The sequence below is a fragment of the Bubalus bubalis genome, chromosome 1 (genome assembly GCF_019923935.1).
Source record: "Bubalus bubalis isolate 160015118507 breed Murrah chromosome 1, NDDB_SH_1, whole genome shotgun sequence".
NCBI classification, from domain to species: Eukaryota; Metazoa; Chordata; class Mammalia; order Artiodactyla; family Bovidae; genus Bubalus; species Bubalus bubalis.
Genome location: NC_059157.1, coordinates 176,802,166 through 176,812,948, shown reverse-complemented (window position 1 = coordinate 176,812,948; position 10,783 = coordinate 176,802,166).

The following is a 10,783-nucleotide window of genomic DNA, read 5'->3' as shown; positions in this document are numbered from 1 at the left end:
AAAACCTAGAGTCCTGTAGTATACTGCCTTGTATGTAGTAAGTCTAATGTTTATTAATGAGTGAAGGAATGAATGAATTTAGAAGAAGCTTTTCTAAGATTAAGTACTTACGGGAATATTGTTTTGGCTTGTTAGATGTTAGGAAAGGAATAGTAAAAATATATAGCTTGTAAACACTGTTTACAATGAAAATGGATGACTTCTCCTTCCTTGAAGGAAAATGTTAAAAACAGCCATCTTTTGAAGAAAGATGGGAGAGATCCTGTGTTTGGGAGAAAATGGCTGCTTTCAAAGCTATTTTTCACAGAGAACTCAGGGCTTTGCTTTGAATTAAACTTAAACCCAATACAAGTTCAGGTCATTATCAAGAACAGCACACTGTGGTGTCTGGGATCTGCCATTCTCGGGACTTAACTTCAGCAATTCTACTTCCACAAATGCTCAGAAGAGCTGTTAGTCCTATTTTGTCTTACTTGCATTTATTTTTAATCTTTTTCCCCGAGACATTTAAAAGTTAAGAAACCAGGGATACCCTTCTATAAACTGCTATAAATCCATGAGCCACTTTACTAGCACCAGGATACTTTGTCAATGGTGTGGTTTTGTTTTGTGTTGCCAAGATCAGGAACCAAATCACATTTTCACAATATGCCTCCATCTTTTTGGCACCCAGCTTCTCAGTTTACAGATCACTTTGGGGAATTTAAGGATGCCTCTGATGATTTTCCTCTGTGATCCTAAGAGAAGGTCATGAGACCTTTGGTTACAGAACCAACTCCAGAAATAATTCTTCTATAATAAAAGAACAGAGACCCTTGACTATGAAACTAAAATCAATACACTACATCTGTTCTACTGAAGCTTTAGGCAGCTCAGCTTTAATTTTCAGATAGGAAGAGTCATAAATAGAAACTGTGTTGTTGGCATGGAATGCTGGGAGGGAGGAGACCTACAGGCATGTATAGTAACTGGGTGATCGTAGATGCCTCCTCAAAGTTCCTCCAATACTTTTTTAAATAGAAAAATAATGGAGTTGGGACTATATAGAATTAAGTATAATCCACTGAGATTTGTTGGGTAGACATTTTAATCATTTCTCCTTTCTGGGAACACTCTTTTGCTATGTTTGGCACACTCTACCTGCCTTTATTTCTGTAGAACACTGCACATTAGAATCATCTGGTCAAATTTTAACTATATCAGTGTCAGGTGGGCCACCCTAAATGAGGCAAATCAGAATTTCTGAGGGTACAACGTGGACATGGCAGACCCATGGTTTTAAAAGTTTTTCAGGTGATTTTTTTGATAGGCACCATTTTTGAAATTTTTATTGAAATTATTACAATATTGCTTCTATTTTATGTTTTGATTTTTTTGGCTGAAAGGCATGTGGAATCTTAGCTCTCCAACCATAGATCGAACCTGCACCCCTGGCATTGGAAAGAGAAGTATTAATTACTGGAATGCCAGGGAAGTCCCTTTTTCAGGTGATTTTAATGAGCAACCAGGGTCAAGCATTGCTGTTGCAGGGAACGATGGTATAAGTAAACACGGTCTATAGAGAGGGAAAATACCAAATGTTAAACAATGCTTCCCAGATATCTTGAATTTTCCTCGAGAGTGTCCAACAGGAAGAATCACTGGTGTTGCCTTCTCTCCACTAATCTGCTGGTTGAGATATCAAAGGTAACTGGCACAAAGGACACTCAGCACAGATCTGTTGAAAAATTGATGGATGGGTGGCTTGATGGGTGTCCCAACTCTTTGAGACCCTGTAGACTATAGCCCACCAGGCTTATCTGTCCATGGGATTTCCCAAGCAGGAATACTGGTGTGTGTTGCCATTCTTTTTCCAAGGGAATTCCCTGACCCAAAGATTGAACCTGTGTCTCCTGCATTGGCAGGTGGATTCTTTACCACTGAGCCACCAGGGAAGCTCCTTGATGGGGATTGCAATGGCTTAAAAATGGGTCACAGTAAGGGAGAGTGAGGTAAGTGGAATGAAGTTGAAAAAAAAGTATCTGAATCCTCATGAGTTAGAAAGTAGAATATCATTCCCAAACCTAGAATGTATGCTCAGGTTTCTGGTAACTCTAAACTCAAATTATATTCAACCTTTTGCATACAATTAAAGAAGATATTGGGCTTCCCTGGTGGCTCTGACAGTAAAGAATGCAGAATACCTGGGTTCGATCCCTGGGCTGGGAAGATCCCCCAGAGAAGGGAATGGCTACCCACTTCAGTATTCTTGCCTGGAGAATTCCATGGACAGAGGAGCCTGGTGAGCTACAGACCATGGGATCACAGAGTTGGACATGACTGGGTGACTAATGCTGTTATGTACTGTTTTTAAAAAGATATTATGCCATTAGATAAGCTCAATGTCAGTAATTGATTGCCAATGATTATGTTTTAGATTCAGGGCACCCCAACGTAATTTAATGTGCTTATTGTGTACCAAAGAATGTTCTACTAGGAATACAGAAAAGAACTTAACTAGAAGACAGACAAGAAATCAAAAATTTGCCTGTAATTTCCAATTGTCTGGAAGGCTAAGCCATTTTCCAGTGACCACAGGTTAGTGATAGGTTGCCAGGTGATAAGAGAATGGGAGGTTGTTGATTTGATAATCATTATATATTCATGCAAAGCTTTATCCTTGTTGCAGAGCTAAGAATTTTGTGAGTTTAATTGTCTCATCATTCTCCCAGTATTCTCCAGAATAACGAAATTAAAACAAGTCATAGTACATACATATAGAATATTCATATGTCCCTAAATATATGAATGGTTCGATTCCTCCCCAACCTTTAAAAAATAACTCTATAACTTGAGATTCTTGTGGGTATTTAATTTTTACATCTAGCATTTAAAAAATTATTAAAATATGAGGTAAATTTACCATCTAATTCACTTGTAAAAGTGCCTGCACTGGATTGTATCTTTATTTTCTTGCTACTTGTTCACTGTTTGGGAGTTCACTCTCCAGGGCTGGCCTCGCCTCCTTTCTCTGGCTAGTGGCTTTGGATACTCACCTGTCCAGCACTAGCGACTGTGAGGAGGCAGGCTGGAGTGATGAGATGCAAATCAGGGAACTCTGTTCTCTGTTGGATAGTCATGCTGGCTAAAACAGTTTGGCTTATTTGTGAATTTCTATTGTCCATGCTGGCCTCTCCCATTTCTCCTGAGGTCTAATCACCAAGCTTCTCTCTTTCTTCCCAATAGGTCTAAAATGTCTAATCTTGGCCCTAATTTTAGAGGTGCTATAGCTGCATGACTGAGAAGGCAGTGGCACCCCACTCCAGTACTTTTGCCTGGAAAATCCCATGGATGGAGGAGCCTGGTAGGCTGCAGTCCATGGGGTCGCTAGAGTCGGACACGACTGAGCGACTTTATTTTCACTTTTCACTGTCATGCATTGGAGAAGGAAATGGCAACCCACTCCAGTGTTCTTGCCTGGAGAACCCCAGGGATGGCGGAGCCTGGTGGGCTGCCTTCTATGGGGTTGCACAGAGTCGGACAGGACTAAAGCGACGCAGCAGCAGCAGCAGCATAGCTGCATGAGCCACTGGAATCTGTCCCCAGCACCCGTGTCACTGGCTGGCCTGGGCTACTGTGAGCCAAACTGGAGCAAGGCCTGGGGCAGGAGGAGAGTCTTTCCTCATTTCTCCGATCCTGGCAGCATCAGGCCTGGCAGGCTCTTTCTTACTGTTACTGGGGAAGTGAACAGGAAGGACGGTGTGAAATATGGAAGAGAAACAAGTCAGAAAGTTCTCTTTTTTCCTTTCCACAGCAGTTTGTGCTTCAAAAACCAGGCTGGAGAGGCATCCAAACCCTCTGAGATGGAAACGCCCATCATTTTGCAGGTCCCAGTGGTGGTGATGGGGGTGAGGGAGGCAGGAAATTAAGATTTTGGGTGGGTCAGTTCCTTGCCTGGCCAGGTGTCTTTGGAAACCACCTCTTGTTAAAGGAAAGGAACAAATAAAAAGAAAGAAAGTAGGGGGTGGGGGAGGGAGAAACAGAAACACAGAGAGGCCTTTGCTGAGCCCATGCCTTTGTGCACCGCATTCAAACTGATTTGTACCCTTTGTAGTCTTAATTATTTGTGAGAGCGGGATAACAGGAGTACCCAGCTCACCCATTATTTCCTGCATAAAAAAAGGCACACAGAAGCCGCTGATCATTTTTGAATTAGCAAACATGATACTGAAAAAAAAAAGCATAAAAAAATTCATTAATACCATCAGGGATTAGGAGGCTGATTAAAGTGTAGCTGTTAGCGTATGCAAATGAGCGATAGGAATTTATCTGGGCCTGTGCAAGCTGTCTTGGAGCTGTAAAGCCCACGTATGTTTTTCAGCTGATTAAAATAGTTTTAAGTTCTGGAGAATTTTTTTTTTGTAGGGAATTAAAAAAAGAGAGAGACCATCATCTCTACTTTCCCTTTTGGCGAAATTTCTCTAAAGTATACTCCAACCATTCCACTTGACTGCACTCTCCTGTGCCACCTCCTTTTCTGTGAGTGGTGAGGATGCTCATTCCAGTGACTGCAAACTGAGCTCTTCCTGATGTTTCTTTCTCTAGGAGTTTCTCAGAACTCCTGTGGCAAGACAGACGGGTCCTTAGCATTGACCCAAGGGGCTACAAGGGCCCAACCAGGTTCTCCCCCAAGATGAACATGCCCCCTCCCCAGGATAAAGGCGTATGAAAGGTATTTGTCACTCAAGCACAGGATATCAGGTACTCCCATACATGATCACTTACACCAGAGCCTTGGTTTTGTGAAGCAGAGCAGAGGGAGATGAGGGCAGAGAGATCAGGCAGGATGCACCTGATGAACGCTGGGTAGTCATGGCTGCCCTTGGCCTCGAAGCAAAGGCATTGTGGGAAAAAAGGAAGAAGAGAGGGACTTCCCCTCTTTGGGACCAAATCCGAATCCCATTTTCAAGACTTTTTATTAGCATGTTAATCTCACAATCATATCTGACTCTTTGTGAACCCATGGATGCATAGGGGTCAAGGCTCCTTTGTCCATGGGATTCTTCAGGCAAGAATACTGGAGTGGGTAGCCATTGTTTTCTTCAAGGGATCTTTCCAACCCAGGGGCTGAACTTGGGTCTCCCACGTTGCAGGCAGATTCTTTAACATCTGAGCCACCAGGGAAGCCCTTCTATTAACATACAAGTTTTGTTTTTTTTTTTCCCCACTTCCAGGACTATAGAAAACTACCCAGTGACTAATGGGTATCTGTGGATAATAGTCATAATTATTACTGTTATTTATTAAGCAATTCTAGTGCTAGTCACTGTTGTAAACTCTTTTCATTTTCCATTTCATTTGTCCTCACCACAAACATAGAAGTTAAGACTACTCCTATCCTCAATATGAAACAAAATAAATCCAGAATCTGAACCTTTCTTACTACTATATTGCTAGCCTGTTGGTTCAAGCTGCTACCTTCTCTAATTTGGATCTTGTGGTGTTTTTCCTAACTGGCTCCTTGCTTCTACTCTTGGCCCTGACTCTGTCCAGACTGTTCTAAGGAGTCATATAATATATAACAGAGACATCATATCATCCTTCTGCTCAAAGCCCTCCGTAGCTCCTCTTTTTGCTTAGAATAAGAGCTAAAGTAAAGGCTTTTGGAGGATGGAGGGAATTAAAAGTGCTCACTGAATTGAGAAGGCATCTTGAGACTGAAGAATGAGTCAGGCAACTCCATACAGTCAATGGATCACTTTATTATACGGTAACTCACTCACGGGGTGGGATGGGGATTGGGCATACAATGATCCGGAAGCATTCATAACTACACTTTGTACTGCAAGAGGACCATGGGGACAATTTAAAAGTTAACCTAGGGCTTGGGGGTAGGTGCTTGGAGACAGGACACGCGATGGGTAAATAGTCTCTCGGGCACTGGGAAAACATCAGGAAAGTTTTCATCTTTGTTTGGGGACTAATAGAGCATAGAAGCTACCTGGTCCTAATGATTATTAAGCAATGTCTATCAACCACAAAGACCTTGACAACAGAGAAGTGATTCACTGCACAGTACAGTCCTTGGTAGGGTCAGCAGAAGAAGAAAGGAATTGTAGGGCCCCAAGATGGTGTCAGTTACACTAACAGCAATATAGTCACCTGCTTGGCTACACAAGTTGCCCTATTCTCTCACCTTATTTCCCCTCCTTCTCACTCCACCCCAGACACATTGTCTTAGTTTTCCTCAAAAGCTCCAGCGTCATTTTTATCTTGCTTTACTTTTTCTTCCTTCCAAAGCACTCATTTATTATATATCATTTATAAAGTACCTATTTATTATGTTTACTATCCATTGCACCTGCTAAACTATAAACTCCCTGAAGGAAGGGATCTTTGTCTATTTTATTCACCAATGTATCTCATGCATCTAGACAAGGTATTTATATCAGCTCAGTCAATAATTACCTGTTGATTTATAGAGCTTCAGAGTATGTATTTGTAAACATTCTCATAAATAATAAAAAAATATTATCAAAGTCCCAAGAAGTTAGGAACTATGTCTGACTTGGTTATCACTCTACCCCTAGCATTTAGCCCATGAGGAGAGACTTCCCTTTCACTTTTCACTTTCATGCGCTGGAGAAGGAAATGGCAACCCACTCCAGTGTTCTTGCCTGGAGAGTCCCAGGGACGGGGGAGCCTGGTGGGCTGCCGTCTATTGGGTCGCACAGAGTCGGACACGACTAAAGTGACTTAGCCAGGCAATAAATAAATATTGACTGAGTGAATAAATAAGTGGGATTAAACTTGTCAACCAATATTTTTGTGAAGAAATACCAATTTTCAGTCTGGTCACATAATTTAAAATAAACCTTATCCGAAGGAGGGAGGGATGGACTGAGAGTTTAGTGTTAGTAGATGTAAACTGTTATATATAGAATGGATAAAGAAGAAAGTCCTAGTGTATACCACAAGGAACTATTGTCAATATCTCGGAATTAAACCATAATGGAAAAGAATATAAAAAGAGTGTATATATGTGTATAACTGAGTCACTTTTCTATACAGCAGAAATTAGCACAGCATTATAAATCAACTACAATAAAAAACCTATAAAATAAACCTTATCCATCAGTGCTTAAATGATGCTTATTTAAGACCCAAATATTTACTTAAAAATATTTTTTTTTTCAGTCTGACAAAATAAGGGTTATAAGAGAAGCTTGTAATGGTTTGAAAGGGTTGACTGATTCCAGCTGGAGTGGTTCTGTAAGGTGTTGGCAACTGAATGGGGCTTTACAGCATGATCTAGTTGACTAAGCTGAAATAGTGGACTGACTTGGGTTCAAATCCTAGCTCTGACACTTACTGACAGAGTTATTTTGGGCAGACCATTTGACTTTTCTGAGCCTCATTTTCTGTATCTGTAAAATAAGGATAAAAGGATAAAAATAACCTTTTCCTCACAGGGTTGTCATGAGGTTTACTTGAGATATTACAAGTAAAAGCTCTCATATGGTGCAGCTGAGGGTCAGTATCATTAATCATATTTTATAGTGCAGGAAATGGCAACCCACTCCAGTATTCTTGCCTGGAAAATCCCACGGGCAGAGGAGCCTGGCAGGCTACAGTCAATGGGGTCATAAAAGAGTTGGACACAATTTAACTACTAAACAAGTTCACTTATCAAATAAAAGATAGTTCTATGAATGAAAACAGAGTTGGAAAGTCTAGTTTTTTTGAAATGAAGCATAGACATTGTCAAGAAGCAGAAGGGTTTGAAGAAAAGCTGGAGTGATGTTTAATGTTGTTTTTTTTTTTTTTTCAATTTGACTAAATGAATCAACTATTACATGCTTATTTGTAACTATTACCTGTTAGTTATTTATAAACTAGTTATTGTGAGTGACTCAGAGAAATGGAAGACATGGTCTTTGTCCCCAGTTCATGCTAGAATCTGGTAGGTAAGACTTGATATAATGGACATCCATTATTTAGCAGATCTATATCCATTTACCCTTCTCCTGGTCACATTGTTTGGATTTTTCTATGGGAAATCACCCTGCCTCTCTCTCTACCAAAGGCAGCTAGTATACTATTGGCACCAATCTCACTCCAGGTCTTCCATGGACCTAGGCTCTGCCTCAGCCGATCAGGGCATTGCCTTTCCCTGGCCTTGTGATTGGTTCAGGGGTGGGCACACGACCCAGTCAAAGTCAATGAGACTCAATGAGACTTTTATTGGGCCTGCTGTTTTCCTCATTTGAGGTGAACCCAAGAGGAGGTAAAGCTGAAACTGAAGTAAACACCATGTGTCCACAGGGAAAAACCATTTTGAAAATGGGACCCATTATAGAGCTGGGGGATGAGGGGAGAAGACAGAGAGAGAGAGAGAGAGAGAGAAGTATTCATAGAATCAAAACATATTTGAACCTGGATTTTTTCAGTTATTGGGCCAATATGTTTTCTTCTTGTTTAAGTCACGTTGTGTTGAGATTTCTGTTCCTTGTGACACCAAAAGCATCCTAACTGATACCCTTAATATTAATTCATGAAAAGGCAGAGCAACAAGAAACAATCCCCATATACCCACAAAACAAAAATGAACAGAAGTCTGTCATGATTGGCTAACCGACAGTGTGGAGGCTAACGATGACTGTGAGCAGTCAAAGGGGAAGGTCCCTCCTTCAGGAACTGTGGCTGCGGGCAGTCGCTCCTCTCACTCTGTCTTCTTCTGCAGCTGCCAGTGACCCTTGTAATCAGCAGGAAGGACTGTCACACAGCTTTGGGAGCCAGGTTGTTGGTTATTTAAGGCTCATGCCATCTTTCAGATGTCCTTCCTTACAAACGGGAAGGACATGGATCCAGATAATACCTAATGTTGGCTTAAATTGTCATCTTATGAGGAGCAGTAAGTTTTGCCCAACTTCACCACCCTCTGACTTTTCTTCATACATATCCTATTCTCAACTCCCATCAGCATATGTTGTCAGCTGTCAGCCTCACGCATCTCCCTCCCAGTGATTGTGGGCAGACTACAGAGGAAGAGCAAAAGCCCTTGTAAAATACACACTCCAGTTTGATTTGTTCCCAATGAGGGGACTTTAGGTTCTATTCAGCATATAGAGCTAAATTCTTATGTCATGCTAGGGACAAAATATAGCCATTGGCCTATTCAAAAATTTAAATTTACATGGTAATAATACATCCCCTTGAGGAGTCTTACAAAATACAACCAGTCCCTCACCTTCATCTTAAATTCCCTCATACAAGTTTGTGTTAGTTCTCTCCTCATTTTCAAATAAAGATCTGGTTGGATTGAGCTTAATCAGTGAATCGTCCTTTCCTGCTTACATGCCTGTACATGCCTATTAGGCACACTTTAGAGAGCTAAACACCAAAACCACATTTCTTTATCATTATTCTTATGGATCATATCTTGTTAGTGCTGCTGATTAACTGTGTTGGGCATGTCTTTAGCAAGAGTATGTGAGGTGCAAGGTTATTGGTTTTGGAAGGGAACTGATGGCAAATACCTTTTCTTAAAAAATAGTGTTCATTTTGATTAGTCAGCATTTTGGTACAGCTGAGTATCGAATCACATTTGAGCATACTCCCTGAAAACGAAATGGACTTTTTGTTTATGGTAAACCTATTGTCTTTTTGTCAGTACTCACCTACAACGGGTGAATTCCAACCTGATGTTGGTCTTAAATGTTTTAGAGAGTATAGTGAATGTTTTGTTAAGATATTTGACATCAGTTTCCTTCCCTGTGCCAATAATTTCAATTCTGTACCTACTATACACTTTCTAAAATGACATGCAATTTTTTTTTCTTTTGGCCTTGCTGTGTGACATGTGGGTCCTTAGTTCCCCCATTGGACCCATGCCCTCTGCAGTAGAAGTGCAGAAGTCTTAACTACTGGACCACTAGGGAATTCCCAAGACGTACAATTTGTATGATGCAGACAGTCTTTGAACGAAGACAAATAAGAGTGTAAACAAGTGATCTGGCTGTTTTGCCCCAGCACAATTAAGGAAGTCTTCTCTGCCTGAGTTGAAAAACTAAAGTCCTTATGTCTGCCTGTCATGACAAATCGGAATGAGAGAATCTGTTCTTTGTGTCCAACCCTGCAGCATAGATTAAGATCTAGCCATAAACTAGCACTGGTTTCTGCTCCTGATGACACCATTATCATTTTTAAACTTATCATTTATTCATTAAAGCAATCCCAGAGCTTATGGAGTTGTTGACAGAACATAAATATAAACATAAAAATAAATCATACAATCAAAGTCCTCAAGAGCTGCCTGGGACTTCAGGGTCAACTGGTCCAATCCCCTGTTGCAGTGTTGTAGCCATCAGAGTCTTTACCTCTGTCTCCATGTCTTTGTTTCTAAAATCTCCTTTTAAGATGAAGGACCTCTATATGGGGTGCACTAGGTGTTTCATAAAAATATTTATTTTAATTAATTTATTTGGCTGTGCTGAGTCTTAGTTGCGACATGTGGGATCTTCAGTCTTCACTGTGGTATGAGAAATCTTTAGTTTCGGCATTTGGTATATAGTTCCCTGTCCAGGGATCAAACCCAGACTCCCTGCATTGGGAATCTGAAGTCTTAACCACTGGACCACTAGAGAGGCCTAAGGGCTTATTAGGTCTTATGCTTTTATCTGGCCCTTAAGATAATGTGTCCTATGGTTTGCTTCCCCTTTGTTATGCCTCAGCTGAGATCTCACTGTTTCAGGCTTAGGGATGTTTCTCCCTGTAGTCTAGCCTGTTCTGGTCTTCTTAGATC